This window comes from Marmota marmota, unplaced genomic scaffold (genome assembly GCF_001458135.2).
Source record: "Marmota marmota marmota unplaced genomic scaffold, marMar, whole genome shotgun sequence".
Taxonomy (NCBI): domain Eukaryota; kingdom Metazoa; phylum Chordata; class Mammalia; order Rodentia; family Sciuridae; genus Marmota; species Marmota marmota.
The window spans coordinates 45,767,458-45,786,211 of record NW_025999932.1 but is presented as its reverse complement, the minus strand read 5'-3'; the positions used below and the strand labels follow the sequence as shown (position 1 = coordinate 45,786,211).

Sequence of the window (18,754 nt, the reverse complement as noted above, 5' to 3'; positions counted from 1 at the left end):
TCTCAAAGAAGCATAGAAAAGCAACTTGGTTTGACCACCAAGAAGAGCTCATGTTGAATCAGAAAGTCAGCTGGACCTGCACCTTACAGGAATATATTTGTGCATTGGTTTGCAGAAACTCTCATAAATGTATGAACTCCTCCATCCCCAAGAAGACCAGAATTATACATATAACTGTGAAGGCTTAGGCATATGTTACTTTCTGCATTTTGTACATTAAGAAACAATTATTTGGACTGGGGTTGCAGCTCAGTGGTGGAGCACTTGCCTAGCATGTGTGAGGCACTGGGTTCAATTCTCAGCACCACATAAAAACAATAATAATAAAATAAAGGTATTGTGTCCATCTACAACTGAAAAAAAAACGAAAGAAAGAAACTATCATTTGAAGGGGTTGCATTTCTCTCTTTATTGTCTTCACTTGAGAACATTTCACATTTATAGAAATGTAGCAATTTCCAAACTTGACAGGTCCCACAGGTGAGAAGGACTATAGCAGTTCCTGCTTTCTACCTCCTCACTGGGAGCCAGACTTTAGACCATTCCGCCAGCCAACAGCCTTTCTTGGCTTCTGAACCTCTGCTTAATCCTCTCAGAGAAAACCTCAATGTGGGTAAAGAGCTAAAACTCTGTCAGTGGGCCATTCCTGCTGTCTTGTCATCTCTCCTGATGTCCAGGCCAGCTGTTGCAAACTATGGTATAAACAATCACAAAAGAAAATTGTACCAAGGAAAAAGTGGGGTGGGGTTAGAAATCTCGGATGTTAAACATTCAAAAAAGATAACAAATTAATTTCAAGTCAATGTCAAAGCAAATGCTGGTCACAGTTACTTAATTCTTGCAAAGTTCTGGTGGCCCTGGAGCATAGATTTTACCATTTGGCTAATTAGATTCCCTTAGCACCTTGAGGAGCCATAAGGTATAAAGGGAAGTTATAAAGTCAGCCAACCTCTCTGGTCTCCAAAGCACTTGGATACATTTAATTGCATAGCCTCTGTTTCTATCCACATGTGAAAGCTGGCCTTCTCCAGCACAAGAACCTGGTCACATGGAGAATCTCAAGAGGTAGAGAAGCCACATGGAGTTGTCATGGCAACATGGAAGTCTAAAAGGCCAATTTACCCCTACATTATCTTCATTACAAGCTTTGCCATAATTTTAGACATTCTTTGCATTGAACATTACACCTCCTGAAAATTCCTTATCTAAATGCTACCATTTTATCAGAGAAAGAAATGACTATCAATATCATATTACTGAAAGTAAGCATGTGTGTGTGTGTGTGTGTGTGTGTATGTGCATGTGCACGTGCTCATGTACATATAACAGGAAAACTGGATAGATCCTGAGGCTCTTTCTGGGGAAAATCAAACCGAAACAAAGGCTTCCTAAACAAAGGAAACAAAGGAAAAATTTAAGGACATTGCACTCCAGGGATAGGACTTCCAAAAGTGGGAGAAGTTAACCAACATATGAAGTGAGGTGAACCAAAGACAAGTTTTATTTACTTTGAAATATTTCTTTGGGTTAATCAAATAATCAAAATAGGTTTTCGTTCATTTGAATTTTAGGATAAAGGAAGAATAAGTTTCTCCCTAGAAGGTAAGCTTCATATAAGGTAAGAATTGGTTTTATTTATTTATATGCCCTATGCTAAATATCATATGCCTGAATCACAGAAAGTATTCAGTAAATGTGGAAGGAATGCTAGGATGAAGCTATTGATTATACTTTTTAAATATATGACAATTGAACCTTTAGCAGTTGAGAAATTTTAATAACTGCAATTATGACTATGCAGTATTGCAAATGTTGATCCGGAAGATATAGGGGACCAAATTAAATGTGTACTTACTGCTCTAAAGATATAACTTGGAAGAGATTTTTGTTTGAGTTTCAGTACTAGTGGAGAATGGAAAGGCATGAAAGAGACAATCACTGGAAACTAGATAAAGGGGGATCTGAGTTATGTACTGGCAGAACAATTAGTAAAATAGTCCTCGGAGTAACTTGGGAGTTAGGAATTAATATCCAAAAGTGGAGTAATAAACAAAGCCTAAAACATGTGGGATTTAGAATTGTGCAGTGAGCAGAAACCTGATGAAACTCAAAAAGGCCCAATGGTAAGGAAGTAAGAAGGGTGGTAAGGAACCAGCTTCTGGAAACAGAAGCTGAAAACTCAGGTTATATAGGGGCAGACTAATTAGCAGAACCATCACCTAAAGTAACAGGAACCCTAATTAACTCATGGCTCCAGCTATAGAGACATCCATGCAAAACATTGAGGGTGACACCAGACAACTTTCGTCTGCCCAAGGTAAGTTATGGGAATGAGATGAGTTCCAAAATCAACTATTTCATTTTCCAGCAGAGTCTGAAGAAAATACAAAGTACTTTGGGTCAAAAATAAAACTCCTTAGTGTTTGAGGAGACTCATCTTCACCTGGGCTTGACTGAGGTGACAAGAATCTAGAATTCAATCCTGAACCTGATGCTATCATGGAATAAGACTTCAGAGGTCTCTATGAAAGCAGAGTGTATTGTCTCTGTAAGAGTAATGGGAATTATTGGAAGCCATAGGGTAAACAATAGTAAACAGATATTTTGGTAGCTCCCAATGAGCCATGTCTCCCATCGTATTCTTACATAATTCTGCCTCAAATTTGCTCTGAGCTTAACCATGTGACCAGCTTGGGCTATGGGAAATTAGCAAGTGTGATACAAGCAAATTTTCCCTAAGCACTTACCCATTTGGCCGCCTTCTTTTGAAACACTCCATCTTGAAACCCAGCTGTCCTACTGTGAGGAGGCACAAGCAAGCCACTTGGAGAAGACACATGGAAACAGATGGCCTCAACAAATATAGACACCAAGCTGAGTCATCAGTCAAGTGAATGAAAAAGACATCTTGGACATTCCAGCCCACAGGCATGGAGCACAGATGAACTCTCCTCATCAAGCCTTGCCCAAATCACAGTTCATGAGCAAGTTAAATGATTGATGTTGTCTTAAATCATTACATTTTAAGGTGATTGGTTGTGCAATAAAAGATACATAGAAACAGAGTGTGTACATTTCCTTTTTCCATTTAAAAATTATTTTTAAAATCTTTGAAAAATATTCTGTGGATCCTGACACCCTGCTTGGGCATCAGTCATGTGGCCTCTGAACAGCTTCAGGAGAAATATGTGCCAACTACCTCAGGTCCCTCTGCCAGGGTTATAGCCAAGAGCACTTCTGCATCCACCTGGACTTCAGGAGTCTCCTCTGCCTCTTCCTGCAGAAGACATCAGAGACTGCTCTCCCTGGGACACTCCCCCTACCCTGCTCCTCTGTCCTTTCTCCCATTCTTCTGAGATGTTTCTTAATAAATTTGTTTCAGACAAAAAAAAATATTCTGTGAGTTAATTTTCTCACGACTTGACTTTAAAACCTATAAGTGTTTGTTGGAAAGTTCTCAATTCCAGTTATTTCAAGATTCTGTTCAATTAGTTTCCAGTTAACATAATAATGATGATATTATATTAAATTACATGAGAAAGCAGAAAACGGCACTAACTTTATATTAGAAGACAAAGAGTCTTAGAAGACATTACCACTGAGATCACAGGAAAGTTATTCTTTGTCATATTTTCCTGTTCTATTTTTATGACATTTATTCCTACATGTAAATATCTCATTTTTCATATAAGAATAAAAAAATCCATTTATTTGGTCACTACTGTGTTGTTCTTGCCCCCACACAGAAATGTCACCTCTGGTCTATCTTTTTTCACTGGATCCCAGTAGCTAGAGCACTGCCTGCACATAATAAGGACTCAATAAATACTGGATTCACTACAATGCTAATGTAAGATAAATTTACAGGGGGGAAATGTGCCTCCAATAGATATTATTAGAGTTCAGCCCCATTTCTAGTCTTTCTCCTTTCCTGACACATGGAAGACAATTTGTCTCATCCTGCTTACAGTTGGCTAGGGTCATGTAAGCAGTTCAAGCCAACAGACTGGGAGTAGAGTGACTTCTGTCACTTTACCATTAAAGCATTAAGGATCCAGTGCAGGCTTCTTTATCTCTTCCCCCACCCTGCAAAACCCTGATGCTTAATGCTATAAGATGGGTTTACCTGGGATGTTTCATTCCCATGTGGAGGTTGACAACTATGGGGGAACTGCCAGAATCTGCAAGAGTTTGAGCAAGAAATAAACCTTATTGTATTAAGTCACTGAGAGTTTGGAGCTGCTCTATCCTGCAGCACAAACTGACTTATCCTGACTGACACAATCACCAACAATGACTTTGTGTACTTCTTGAACATTGTCACTATAAAGTCTAGATAGCAATTCACAGATTCAATGGTAATTACTGGATATCTATGATATACAAGGTGCTGTCAAAGCATAGAAACAAAGATTAATTGGTCACTACTTTCAAGCAGTTTCTAGATTGATAAGAGAGATAAATTATGTGCATAAAGAACTATAGTCTAAGGTAGAAAACTGTGTCATAATAGAGGTACAAGTAAGGTGCTATGAATCTGCCTGAGATGAATATGATAAAGATTTCTTAGCACAGACCCTTATTAACATGACAACTTATGAAAGTAAGAGAAATGACTTGTTCACACGTGCCATAGTGCAAAATGCCAGCTGTTAGTTTTCTGTTTTCCCAGTCTCATTTCTCTGTACATTTTGCCTCTTGGCTTATTATGGCTTGAATTATGCCTCCCCAAATTTTATGTTAACTTTCTAATCCCCAGGACCTCAGAATGCAACATTATCTAGAGACAGGATTATAAAGATATTCAAGTTAAAATGAGATCATTAGAGTGGGCCTTAATCCATTAGACTGGTGTCCTAATAAAACTTGAAGTTTGGAGGCAGACAAGCACATGGAGGGGATACCACATGAACATCAAGGTAATGGAACTCCAAAGATTGCCAGCAAACTACCAGAAGCTAGCTCTCATGGAACAGTCTCCCTCATTGCCCTCGGAAAAAAATTGATCCTGCAGACACTTTGATCTTGGACTCCTAGCTTCCTGAAATATAAGACAATAAATTGCTGTTGATTAAGGTGTCCCACTTGTGGTACTTGGTTGCAGAAGCTTTAGTAAATCAATACAAGACTTACATAGATGTATGAGATAGAGAAATAAGAGCCTGGGCGTCTTTAGCCAACTCTGTGTTCCGACTGCCCATTATCTAGTTCTTCCTTCTTTCTCTTCACTGGCAACAATTTGGGTTGGTTAGAAAAGAGTGGGAAGTAAGCAAAACTCCTTGGTTATTATTGCCTGTGGTAGAAGAAAGGAAAAAGGAAATAGCCAGTTGAAGGCAGGGGTAGAGATATCATTTTTTTCCAAAACATTTGATTAGGCTACCAAAAACACCAAAAAGAAGAGAAAGGTAGAACTGTGTGGGTGTGGGTGTGTGGAGGGGTCTTTCTGTCTGTCTGTCTGACTCTCTGTGCTGTTTTTCTTCCCATTTGCTTTCTTTGCCTCTTCAATGAGTATCTTTCACACAGGAATTCAATATGTTCCCAAGCAATACACTATAACAGAAAAATCTAAATTTGAAAATACTCTTATACATTTCAATTTTTCTCAAGTTTATGTGGGTGTGTGTAGCATTAGGATGGTTTGCTTCATATTACAGCAACGGGCTTCTAACTCATTGACTCTCAGCGTTACACACACCAACACAGAGAGCTCTCGTTGGGCCTATTTCCCGCTTTCAGTCTCTGGTGCTCTCTTCTATGTATAAGATGTGACATGAAGTAATGAAACCAGTTCTTAATATGGTTTGGACAAGTGCTTCTGAAAGCAATTCCAAATGAAGACAACCAAAATATTTGGGGATAATGTCAGCATCTCTGGTAGAGTAGATTTCTACAGTCTCCCTGGTGACCACTCTAAAATGCTATTCTCTTTAGTTACCTAGTTCTGATTTTTTTTAATCTTACTAAAATTTTTAGTTCAAGTTAGGATTCTAAATATATATTTTGTTTTTCTAAAAGGCGATTCAGCCACTGCTGACATACTTATAAAGTGGCAAAATGCGCACTGCTTTGCTAGGCATCATAGATAAATGACACAATCTCTGCCCTCTAGGGAGGATAAAAAGAATCATGAAAGAAGAGATTTTTTTTCCATACATGCATATATTAACATTTTACTTTATAAAATGCTCATCTAAAGAAAAATAATTTCCCTTAAAGTTAAGAAGGTTTATGATAGATCTAACGGTAAAGGGAAAAGGAAAAAGGTCACGGGGCTAATAGTAATAATTAGCACTTATGTTGGCACTTTTTATCTTCAAAGCGTTTTGTGAAAGATTAACTTGTTATTCCTCCCAACATTCTTGTCAAGTTTATAAAGCTTTAGACTCTTCTGACATTTCCTCCAGTACAATTCCATATAATATATGAACATTCATTTGATGTTTTGCCTACAAATCTACTAGTTCTGATTAGCCTGCAGAGTGACTGATATCCAGTAAACTCACAAATTTGGGGGGAAATGGATGGTACTTCCTAGATCCTTAGTTCAAAGATCCCCTCAAAATTGAAGGATCTAAGTAGAGAATGAATAATCACTTTACGCATCCAACCATATTTTATTAAAATGGACTCTTTCTATATTTTTCTTCACTTTAATCATGAACTCCTCAAGAGCAGGAGCTGTGTATTTTTCATGTTAGTTCCAAGGATCTTCTAGGATTGTGCTGGTCCATAGTGATGCTTGATAAACATTTAGGGAAAATAAAAATGAGGTACTTATGGATCAACTGTTATTAAACTGTGAAGAATAAATAATATTTGGTATTTGTGCTGCCTTCTAGGGAATCAGTACAAAACAACTAGACACAAAATACAAAATACAATTAAGTGCTATTCTATGTGGTACAAGAAATGAGTGCTAGTAGAAAATTATATTTGCTTTGTCTTTGTTGTCTTCTCAAACCATTAATTCTATCTCCTTCCTTTAGATTTCTATATATCCAACCAGCCTTAAATAAAATATCACAGTGCATTTCCTAGTCTTCTAACTGTAGAAATTTCATTTATTTGGGAATTGCATACATAGAAGAAGTTTTTTCTGTTCAAAAATACATGCAGGCACACACACACACACACAGAGTATACACTGAACTTCAATGCTAGCCCTTATCTTAAATTAAAACTTTTTTTAAAAGTTGCAGCAATCCATAACCCCACTGCACATTTGAATCTTTGGGGTTTTTTTCCAGGAAAATTTTGAATTTTGCCAGGACATTTCTTGTCAGAACAGGATATTGACATAATTTTCTAAAACAGAAATTATTTTCCTCTGAAACATATTATTTTTCTTAGCTGTGAAGGACACTAAGACTAGCATAAATCCCCTTCTTTTCCTACTCACACTGTTCAGCCATGGAGTCCTATCTATTCTACCTCCTGGCCACTGCTCTAATTCCTTCCGATTCATCCCCAATCTCAGCCACATTTCAGGACCATGGTCAGTGCATCCCGCCCCCGACCCCATCTCCTCCTCCTTTACCTGCTGTTCCACCCCCTGCGAATTTTTTGAACACATTCCTCTCCACTCCAACTTTTATTTCACCACCACTAACAATAATGGATTTATTGTCTTTAAGCCCCAGTTACACCCTTATCTGCCTGCTTCGTGATACTGGAGCTGAACCCAATAAACATCTTTGTGAGCGGGCACCACGTTAAGCTTTCAGTAGAGGGCGCCAGAGGGAAAATGCACTAAGAAAGGTCTTCACTTCCGGATTCCTAATCTGTTCTTCCTACAAAGTGCTGGGCAGCTTCCTTGACAACTGACAACTTCTTTGCCTGTGGTGCACAAAGGATTTAGTAACACGAACCCCCTCCCCTGCACATGAGGAATTTCCCTCTCATCCTAGCAGGTGGCTTCCTGCTCCACAGCCCAGCCTGCACCACCTCAATGAACTCTGTCACCCCCTGAATCACTCTAGAGGAATCACCTCCTTGAATTGAAAGTAAGGACTTCCTCTAAGTTTGTTCCTTCTTTGCATATTCTCTTTCAGCCCTGTAAGTAGTGACAGCTCCCTACATTGAATTCCTGGTTTCGTGAAAATTTCCTTCATACTTCTTGTAGGAAATACCCTTCAATGAGTTCATGATTTTTATGCAGTATTAAATTTCCCTTATTCAAATGACTATTGTGGTTTCTGTCTCCTAAATCCTGATGTTTCATCACTTTTATTCTTTCTAAATGTAAATCAAATCATACCAACTCTTGCTAAAAATCTGTAATGACTTCTAATCATATATAGCATTCAAACTAAAGCATCTTTAAATCCAAAACCAAAGTCCAGCTGGGAACTAAAATCCCACAGTTTGACTATCCTTGCGGACCAAATGATCCTAATAAGGAATTGCAATTCTTATCTTCATGCTTGGCAGACATGATATTTAGCCACGTGATACCAAGGGTGACTCAAACATGCCCCACTCTCTCATTTACCAGCTTACTTCCCATTAGAGCTGTTGGACTACAACACAAACGTTCCCATTTCACTGCTCAAAAAACTCTATGGTACCCAGAGATAAAACAAACCCAGCCACAATAGTATTTTTTGCCATCATTCCAGCACAGTATGAAGGCCTTCAATATGTTCCCTAAAATGAGATGAAGTTCACTGAAAGTATTCAAGTTACGCTTGAGACAAACTTTCCTCCTGCTTAAGTCTTCTCAGAAATGGTCTGTTCTACGTATTTCACTTTAAAGTCATGTGGCAATGAATGTAGTTCCAGGCTGCCATATCTGCCTCTCTTTCCCACAGACATCACCAGGAGCCTAATTCATCACATTCTTAACAGCACTCTTCAGATTTATCTGTCAGGGCAAAGGATCCAGATTAAAAATGAAACAACCATTTCACTTGCTTGACAAGGGGAGACCTGGTCTGCCAAATTTCCATCCCTATCGCTGCAGAACAGGACTTTAGGAAATAAATAATAAATGCTTTCTGACCTAGGGCCACCTAACTTGGAATACTTAGGGGGTTCTTATCTTAGTGCAACAATTATTCCAGTTAATAGGTTAAGGGATATATATATAAGATTACCGGTAATCCTTTCACACTGTTGTTCGGTACTTACTTGAGATGCAGGGCACACATATTTAAGGATTAGCTCCCTCTCGCCTTACTTATACCCTTAGAGTGATACCACTTCCTGCTATCTTCTCTTGTGGAATAGAAATGAAGAATAGCTACACTAGGGGAGTTATTACAATCAGGCTCTTTTATATCTTTAAGGCAATTACAGGCAAAGACAAGAGTGCCTAATGCACAGCATTTCCAGAATTTGTAATTTCGGCATCGCATCTTGCCAAGCCATGATAACATCCAGATGTTGCCCTATTGAAAGGTGTTAAATAGAATAAACCTCGAGCCAAGAGTACTTCCATATTTTATTTTGGGGACTTCCAAAATGTAAAATACACTTTTTTTCTTTAAAATATCAGAACTTCAGTGACTTAGGAAATAATGTTCCAGTCTGCATAATGTCTTCAGGTCTAATAATGATAATTACAGCAGTAATATTTCATCTCTTCATTTAAAAAGCATTTATACGTGTTGATTATGTGCTTTTCATACGTTAACTCATTTAATCCCCTTTGTGCTCTCTCCTGGTACATCAACCTTCACCACAAATTTCTCCAGATTAATTGTTGTTTAATTCTAGTTGGGCAGTATAAAATGTCACTTATTTCAGGGTTGTTTGCATGTAATCAAAAGGAAAATGACACTCATTGAAGACTTTCCTTTGCTAAGAGGTAGGATAAATCCACAAGAAGGTGCAGCGCTCATGCGCAGAGTTTGCCTAGGAATTATGGAACAAAGAATTAACTCCAAAATCAATAAGCCCCAGGCATAGTCTGGGCACATAGTTACCTGGGAGACAGTTAGAGGTGGCAAGCGTTTTCAAGAGTGGTATCCCAGGCTGAAAATGGGCAACCTCCTCTGCTCATTTAGCACAATAAGCTAAATGAGCACAATGAGCTAAATGAGCAGAGTAGGTTGCCCATTTTCCACACCCTTACTAAATGCTTGTGCTGTCTCTGTTAGAGGCACCAGGCATACACAGGGGAAGAGACAGGCCTTGCACCCAGAGCTGCTTGGTCTCACAGACATGGGTCCTGAAATGTTCTGAGCACTAGCATTAAGAAGGGTTCCTCAAGGTCTAAGAAGAGACCTGGAAAATGAGAAGGTATGACAAAGCCAAGCCTGGCAACTACTCCCCCAGCCCTTAGTTCTTGCTATTTTTGTCCTTGAGATTGCCATTTCTCTTGAACCAAATATCTAGGGGGTGGAGGGATACCAAAATGTGAGGATTCTTAAATCCTGGATATAAAATGACATAGTATTTATTTGTAACCTATGCTAATCCTTCCATATACTTTAAGTCATCTCTAAATTACTTATAAAACCTGATACAATATAAATGCTGTGTAAATAGTTGTTATGCTGTATTATTTAGGGAATAATAATAAGAAAAAATATATATGTGTTTTCAATACAGAGGCAAATTTTTTTCCAAATATCTTCAATCTGCAGATGATTAGATCCATGAATGTGAAACCCACAGATACAGAAAATCAACTATATTCCCCTTCTACAAAAAGACAGGAATGTAATTTATTATAACTCCAAGATTTTTGTGAGCACAATATTTAGGGACACAAAGGCCTCCCTTCTAGAAGAGTCCAAAGTAAGAGACATGTTGATAAAAGTCATTAAAGAATAATTCAGTACCAGGAGTGGTGGTGCTCGCCTCTAATTCCAGCAGCTCCAGAGGCTGAGTAGGAGGATTGCAAGTCCAAAGCCAACCTGAGTAATTTAGCAAGGCTCTAAGCAACTTAGTGAAAAAGGGGCTGGGGATATGGCTCAGGGTTCAATCCCTAGTACAAAAACAAAACAAACAAACAACAACAACAAAAAAAAAAAAACAGAAAGAAAGAACCAACAATTCAGACCCTCATTCATTTATTCATTCAATAACCATCCCTTGGTCACATATATAATCATGCATGCAAAGGGTACAAGAGTACAAAGTGGCTACTACTGTGTCAAGGAGAATGCAAATGAGTAGAAAGAAACTGAATAAGAAAGGATTCCAGTGGTGCTTGCTCACCCTATTTAGAAAGTCCTTAATCAAGGGGGAGGTGAGAGTTGGGATATTTGTTATTAGCCAGGAAGAGAAGTGGCATTCAGCATTTAGTTAGATCCCTATGAGGTTTCTGAAGGCTGGTAAGTTCTTTGAGGGCAAGAACCATGTCGTATTCATCACAGGATCCTCACCTTTCTTTAGTATCTGGTATATAATACTTAATTAATATATTTTAAACTGAACTGAACTGAGGTTTTTCAACACTTATTTTTTCTAACTTTTTAGATGGCACCCCAAACTGAAAAACCATAAAAAATTAGAAGTAAATCCTTAAGTATTACTAAATTTCCTAATAGCTTAACTTCAAAAGTATTTTTAGAGCTGGGGCTGTAGCTCAGTGGCAGAGCGCTTGCCTGGCACATGTGAGGCACTGGGTTTGATCCTCAGCACCACATAAAAATAAATAAATAAAATAAAGACATGTTATCCATCTACAACAACAAAAAAAATTTTTTAAAAAGTATTTTTAAACTCTTTTTCTCTATCCTTGGTAGATGGACAAGGCTAAAGCCTGGTTTTAAATCTCATTTTATGAATTATTTTTAAAAATCAATTATTCCTACTTTCTCAGAAATTCTGTAAAACAAGGCCTATGAGGCCACAGAGGGAGAAAGAATCAGATATCAAGAGGCAGCGCTTGGACTTTGGGTATTTGTTATACATTCATTCTAGACATCCATTAAAAACTCAGAAAGGGCAAACCAAGTTGTCAAATCAATAAACTTTCTGTAGTGTTTCATCACTTTGGATCTCAAGAATGATTTGGTAATTCTGTTTCTCACGTCTGCACATCTTGAGCAAACGAGGATGATTATGGCTGTCTTAGCCCATTAGGCTCTTGATCAGAAGCTACCATCTCCCTGGAAGAAGTCACTTTCTTCTGAAACCAAGATGGCGTTTAAGGGGGACATTCCTTCAGTGGCTCATGACAGTAAAGAAAGTTTCAATCATGTCCCAATCCACCTCAGGCCCATCTTGACTACACACTGGGCCAGCTCATTGCAAGCTACATCACATAACCTGGACAAAGGACAACAAGAGAGGCAAAATTTTAAGCATCACACTGATCCTGCTGCAGCCTTGGAATCCCCATTTCATCCAACAAGGAATGAGCACTTGAGGCCCAAATGAATTTTTCAATGACAAAAAGTATTTGAATGTGCTGCCCTAGGAGCACCAGCCAACCCCAGGGAGCTGCCTGTATTCATTAATAGCAGTTCCTGAATCTCGCCAGTTAATCTAAGACACTCCCCAGAGACATGCTCCATCACTCCTTATTTGGCTTCCAGGATCTTGATTATAACACAAAGACTCAGAATTTAGAAGGAGGGGAGGACAAAATGGGCAGGAAGCTAACAGAGAAGGAGGAAGAAGTGGTGGTCAGGGAGAGGAAATGGATGAACTGATTGAGGAGGGATGGACAGACACCCAGGAAAACAGTTATACAAAGAAAGATGTAGGCAGGCAGAACAATGAGGCAAAGATAAAATAGAGACAGAGAGGCTGGGTGGAAACATTCTTTAAAGTAGAGCTCATTCTTCTCTTTTCAGACACATTATTATAGGTTTCTAATGCCACCCATGTGGCCCGCCTCATAGTCTAAGGACTGACAGTGGTTATTTCCTGACAGACCCACTGAGGGGAGTAGAGGTATGGGTGAGACCAGTAGATGAACTGAAAGGAGATGGGAGCAGCTTTTCAATTTGGAAAAAGATTTCCAGGAAGGAAGGCTGTTTTCCAGGGAGAAAGATGTACGACCCCTCCTCGCCAAGGCAGCACACATTTAGAGCTGACTGCAAAGAAGAATTGTCTGATAAAATGTTTGAGGGAAATAATTTGAGGGTAATGGAGAGAAAATAAAGGCTTTTATCCATATTATCATGCCTGTGCTTGCTCATTAAGTCCTTTTTTCTTCTATTTCCCCTATTCTTGTTTGTGCCTCTATTTTTTGCATAGGAAAAAAAAAAGGCTCACCATGTTTCTAGCAAAAAGGAAAAAAAAGGGATGAGTAATTTCCATAATATACTATTATATCAGGAAAATTTAAATTTAGTGTTATAAATCTTTTTTTGTTCACTGAATATGCTGTCAATTTGAAGAACAACTGTTTGGTTCTTTCTACTTTATCATGTGTGAGTTTAATTAATCACAATGGAATCCTATTCAAGCTATTTTCCAACCCAAGAGGCAATTGTTTCCTATAGCACAATGTTTCCTACTAACTAAGGATGGCACTAAACTGGAGAAAACACTAAAACCCTGATGCGCATCATAATGAACTCCATGCAAAGTAGTTATATTAATGTAATGGAGTTGAGATCTTAATTGCACTCGTGTTTATATTTGCAACCTCCTTTTTTAAAGCCTTTTTATTTTACTAAATGATTTGAACAACGAGGTAGGAGAGGTTACATGGCCTGCTCAATAGAGATGGCTTTCACCACACTAAAGCAGGAAAAAAATGAATCTGGGAGGGAAGTCTGGCTAATTTAATTTTGTAAAGTAGGTTTTATTCTCAGTTGATAATGGCTAAAATTGCTCTGTGAAAGCAATCTTTCCCGAGCCAGAAAATGTTCCCTGGACGCTTAAAAAGAAGCATGTCCAAGAGCCCTTTTTGTTCCTCTCTATGACAACCATTAGCTGCCACTGAAAAACCTCCAGTTTGAGAGCTGAATCCTGTGCAAAGCAATTTTAGGCAGATGCATCCTCTGGCCTTTGATTTGAAAGAGCTGATATATGGTAAGATCATTTCCAGTAGAACTTAGTGTTGGAGAGATTGCACAATAGGAGGTGGGAGGGAGATCCCCCAGGAAGCTGGCTATAAAATAGACTTTCAATTAAGAATTATTACAAATGAATGAATGAATAAATCTGCCAGAGTTTTTAGTCTGAAGAAGGGGACCCTCCCCTCATCCTTCTTTTACTTGTGTCTATCAGACAGACCGAGAAGAAATGGTGCATATTTGTTGCATAATTAAAACTCATTCATGTAGACACTGGACAAATAGGATACCCCCTTCACAGGGACCAGCCAAGAATCTCCCTGCCTTGCTGAATATTCCATCAGAGAAACAGGAGGGTGCTGTTTACAAGTCACCCTTGTGTGAGAGTTCTCCCTGGTCTCAAGACTTATAGTTCTTCTCCAGATCAAAGAGTTACTTTGTTATGTGGTTACTAATAATTGTATCCGCTGACCTTTATCTTGCTTTGGGATGCTAAGGAGCTCAGAAAAAAAGTCGGTGGCCATCCTTTAGCCCCTATGCAAGCGGGTAGATAATATACTAATACCATCCCTGACTTGACCCCATCACCTTTAAAATTATTTTATTGATTACATATTTATGGGACACAGTGTAGTAATTCAATACATGTGTTCAATATATAACAGTCAAATCAGGGTTATTAGCATTTCCATCTCCATAAACATTTATCATTTCTTTTGTGTTGAAATACTTTGAACTCCATTCTTTTAATACCCCTTAAAACATACTGGCTGTATGAAATTAGAACTTATTCTTCCTCTCTAACTATATTTTGCTACTCAATTCTAACCCAATTCTCCCTCTCTCCCCCTTTACCCTTCTTCTTTCTAACTTCTAGGGACTACTATTCTATTCTCTATTAACTTTTTAGCTTCTATAAGTGAGATTATGTAGTTGTCTGTGTCTCACTTAATTCACTTGATATAAGAACCTCCAATTCCATCCATGTGCTTCAAGACAAGGTTTCATTCCTTTTTATGGCTGAATAATATTCTACTGTCTTGTTTTAAACCTCAGCTTCTTTGTTCATTTGTAGCTTATGCATGTAGATTTTTGTATGCCACCCTAAAAAGGAAAAAAAAAACTGAGGAGAAATAAAAAGAGATGGATCTGGTTGAGATATTCTAAAGTATCCAATTTTTCAAAAACATTCCAAGCTTTCCTGTTGAATTCAGCTACCACACTGACTATTGGAGACATCACAGTCTAAAGGTAAGAGGGATGGGAAATTATTACAGAGTCACACTATGCAACTATAAACAAAGCACCATAGGAGTACAGCAGAGAGTACCACTGAGTACAGCAGAGAGAGCCACTGCTATAGTTTGGATCTTGAATGTCCCCAAAGAACCATATGTTGAAGGTTTGGTCCCCAGAATGGCATGTGGGAAGGTGGTGGAACCTTTAAGAGCTGTGGTCTGGTGGAATATTTTTCAGTCCTTGGGGGCATGCCCTTGGAGGAGATTGTGGGTGATGAGCTCCATCCTCCCTTTTCTCTTGACCTCCACTTTACCACAAGGTAAGCAGTTTTGCTCTACTACACACCATCACCATGATGTGTTGACTCACCACAGGTCCAAAAGTATCAAGGCCTATCAACCATGGACTAAAACCACCAAAACTCTGGGTCAAAGAAAACCTTTTTGCTTTGTAGGTTGATTATCTCAGATATTTGTAATAGTAACAGACTGGCTAATAGTCACCAGCTCTGGCTTAGGGATTTACTGTCAACTTCACCAAGAATTTAACATCACTCTCATTCTCAAAGGTAAGAAAGAATTTGTCAGGTAAAAAAGGGAGGAAAGGGTCTTACAGGGGAAATAATATATGCAAAAGTACAAAGGCATAAGAGGGCATGTGGTTTCCAAGACGTGATTAGAGACCCCGTTTGGCAGGATTTGGGTAGGCTTGGGAGCTGGGAGAGTGGACTGGGGCAGGGCAGATATGAGAAGGCCCAGAATGACAATATACAGAGTGTAAAGATTGGTCCCTGGCAGAGAAACCAGCAGCAATTTCAAAACAAGTCACCCAGGTGGTCAACTTTAATTTTTCTGAAGAAGTATATTTGGAATAGAATGAAAAGAGGTTAGAGAAAAAAGTAAAGCTAAAAGGCCAGTGCTCAGTGAGAAATGCTGAGGACAAGGATTTTTAAAAAATAGTAATAATATGTGAGTATTTCTGAGCTAAAATGGCGCATTTGTTTACTGAGTGGACACAGAACCACAGACAATGGCTCATCACCTGGGAGATGGAGGATATGACCAAAGTCAGTAACAAAATCCAGACTCGAAAAGCAAGAATAAAGCAGGAATGGGGGCAGTTAAGTGGGAGGTGCTTGCAGGACACCCAGGTAGATAGCAGGTAGCTAAAAATACAGACCTGGTACCTGGGCAAGGCATCAAAACAAGAGAATTAGACTTGACTTTTTCCAGCATATATATAGTACGTACGGAGTAAGAAACAAGATCAGAACACGAGCAGGGATAACACAGGCAGAAGGAAATATGGGACCCTAAAACGGCAATTGTTTTTCAGGAGGTTTTCGATACAGGCTACATTTTCACCTTTTAGGTTGGCCATTCTTTCAAGCAGAACTATCAGCTTAATTTTTCAAATGAGTTGAAGTAGCTCTCCCAGGCAGGGCATTAACTTCTTAGAAGAGCAGCCAGACATCTAGACTCCTTGGGTTTGGTTGAAAAAGCACCATATAATAACATCAGCAAGAGTCCACCTCTGAGAGCTGGGGAAGGAACATGCTATGTCTGCCAGGCAAAGGTGTCGTTTTTTGGAGGAAGTGGTAGAGGTAGAGTACGGGGCTGTGTTCCAGCATCAAGGGGTGTTTTAAGGCCACTCAAAGCTGTGTGAGCATGGCTTTTGAAAAAAAAAAAAAAAAACAGAAAAGTGTCAAGAAGTGGTAAGAAGCTATGTTGATGCCCAGAAAATATGAACACAAAGGATGAAAACTGACTGCTAGGTTTGGGTGTGGGTGAATGACATCAAGGGTCAGAATTGCTGCCGTGTTTAAAAAAATATGAGAACAAAGAGAGACAGAGACAGAAAGGAGACAGGCAACAGAACAGAAGTCCAGGAAACAAAGCAGCCAGTAGGAGACAAAATTACTGGTCTGAGAGTGAGGGCAGAGGCCAAAGTCACTGAAATAGCCAACGAGAAAAAGAGAGTAACCAGAGAATGGTGAGAGAGGGAAGAGATCAAGGGTAAATGGAATTTCTTAGGGTCAAGGGCAGAGGTGAAGCAGTTGAAGTAAAAATAAAGGTTGTTGTCAAATCAATACAGTTTTGACCTGATGAATCAACTCCAAGTAAGAACCCCGAGCTCAGACACAAACTCTGGCACTTATACTGTGAAGTGATAGGCAAGCTTCTTAATTTATTTGGGTTTTCGTCTTACTGCTTTTTAAAATGGGAATCACAATACCTATCTTTCTAGGTTTTGTGAAAATTCAATAAGATATGAAAGTATCAGGCCATGTATATTGTAAAAGCTAAATGAATATTTTTTTATGAATGAAAAAAGTACATAAATGAATACAGGCCAGATTGCAAAGAGTGTTGCTGCTTTCAGTTGAAATTCAAATTAAAACCAAGAGGACTGATCAGCAACCTTAGTGGGAAAGAAAGGAGACATAATTGTCATCTGATGTCGGTTGGAAAAAATTACATGTTAAAGTTCTGAGCCCCAGTTCAAAATCTCAGTGTGACCTTATTTGAAAGTAAGGTCTTGGTAAACTCAACCAATTTAAGATGAGGTCATTAGGATGGGATCTAATCCAATCTGAATAGTATCTTTATGCAAAGGGGAAATTTGGACACAAATGAGCACAGAGAAAAGATCCTGGGAAGACACAAGGTGAATGCCATGTAAGGACAAAGGCAGAGATTGGAATTATGCTGTCAGAAGCCCAGAGATGTTAAGGATTGATGGACACCACTGGAAATGGAAGAGGCAAAGAATTCTCCTACCCCCCAGAGACTCCAGAAGGAGCATGCCCCTGCACACAGCTTCATTTTGGACTTCTATTTCTGTTTTTCCCAAACTAGGAGGTAATACATTTCAGTTATCCTAGGCCACCCAGTTTTTGGTACCTTGTCTTGGTGTTACCGCTGTTTACCGGTCCTTGCTTCCCCAATGTTGAAGTATAACACCAGAGAAGCACGCCAAGGCAAGGTCAGAGTGGAAAGTAGAAGTTTATTAAAGGACAAGAGGTGGAATCCATGGAAGGGCCGGTGTCTCCCCTTTTTATAGCTAAGGTCTTCTTTTAGCTTTCCCGCATTCCTGTCACAGTCCTGTCCTTTGTTCTGTTAAGGGTGGGGCACAAGTGGGCCAAAGGAGTAATCTGGGCAGGAAGGACTTTTGGGTCAGCATCTTCAAGTTTGCTGGGAGCTGTTTCATTAACACTTCTTTGGGATGGACTCTGGGCCTTGGGGACATTAACATTCCAAGAGTTGTTCTGCTTTTCCCAGACTTCATTCTCAACATGGGCTCCATTTGGGATCTTACTCTATATTAGACCCGATTTACCTAACTACACTGACTACCTATCTTTAAATCTGGCTTCAGTGGTAGCCCTAGGAAGCTAACCCATAGAGAGACATGGGAATCCACAGGGTGTGCTGAAACCTGCCCTCATCAGTTTCAGCAACAGGATAACTAGACTTTGCCATCCTACACACTGCGGTTAATAATGTTCTGCTAGCCTGTGGTCTGTGGGATGAGTGGGCTGCATAAGAGAGAGAGAGAGTAAAATGGCAAGGCAAGGCCAAGGCCTGGCG

General features: G+C 39.2%; 1 long non-coding RNA gene across 1 annotated transcript; it reads right to left on the bottom strand.

Moving 5' to 3' along the window:
- Window positions 1–556: 556 nt before the first annotated feature.
- Window positions 557–18,544, bottom strand: LOC125615997. Its single transcript, XR_007346592.1, has 3 exons — window positions 18,412–18,544; window positions 9,199–9,204; window positions 557–568 (listed from the first exon to the last, which is right to left on the bottom strand). It is a non-coding gene; the product is annotated as an uncharacterized LOC125615997 (long non-coding RNA).
- Between the last annotated feature and the right edge of the window lie 210 nt (window positions 18,545–18,754).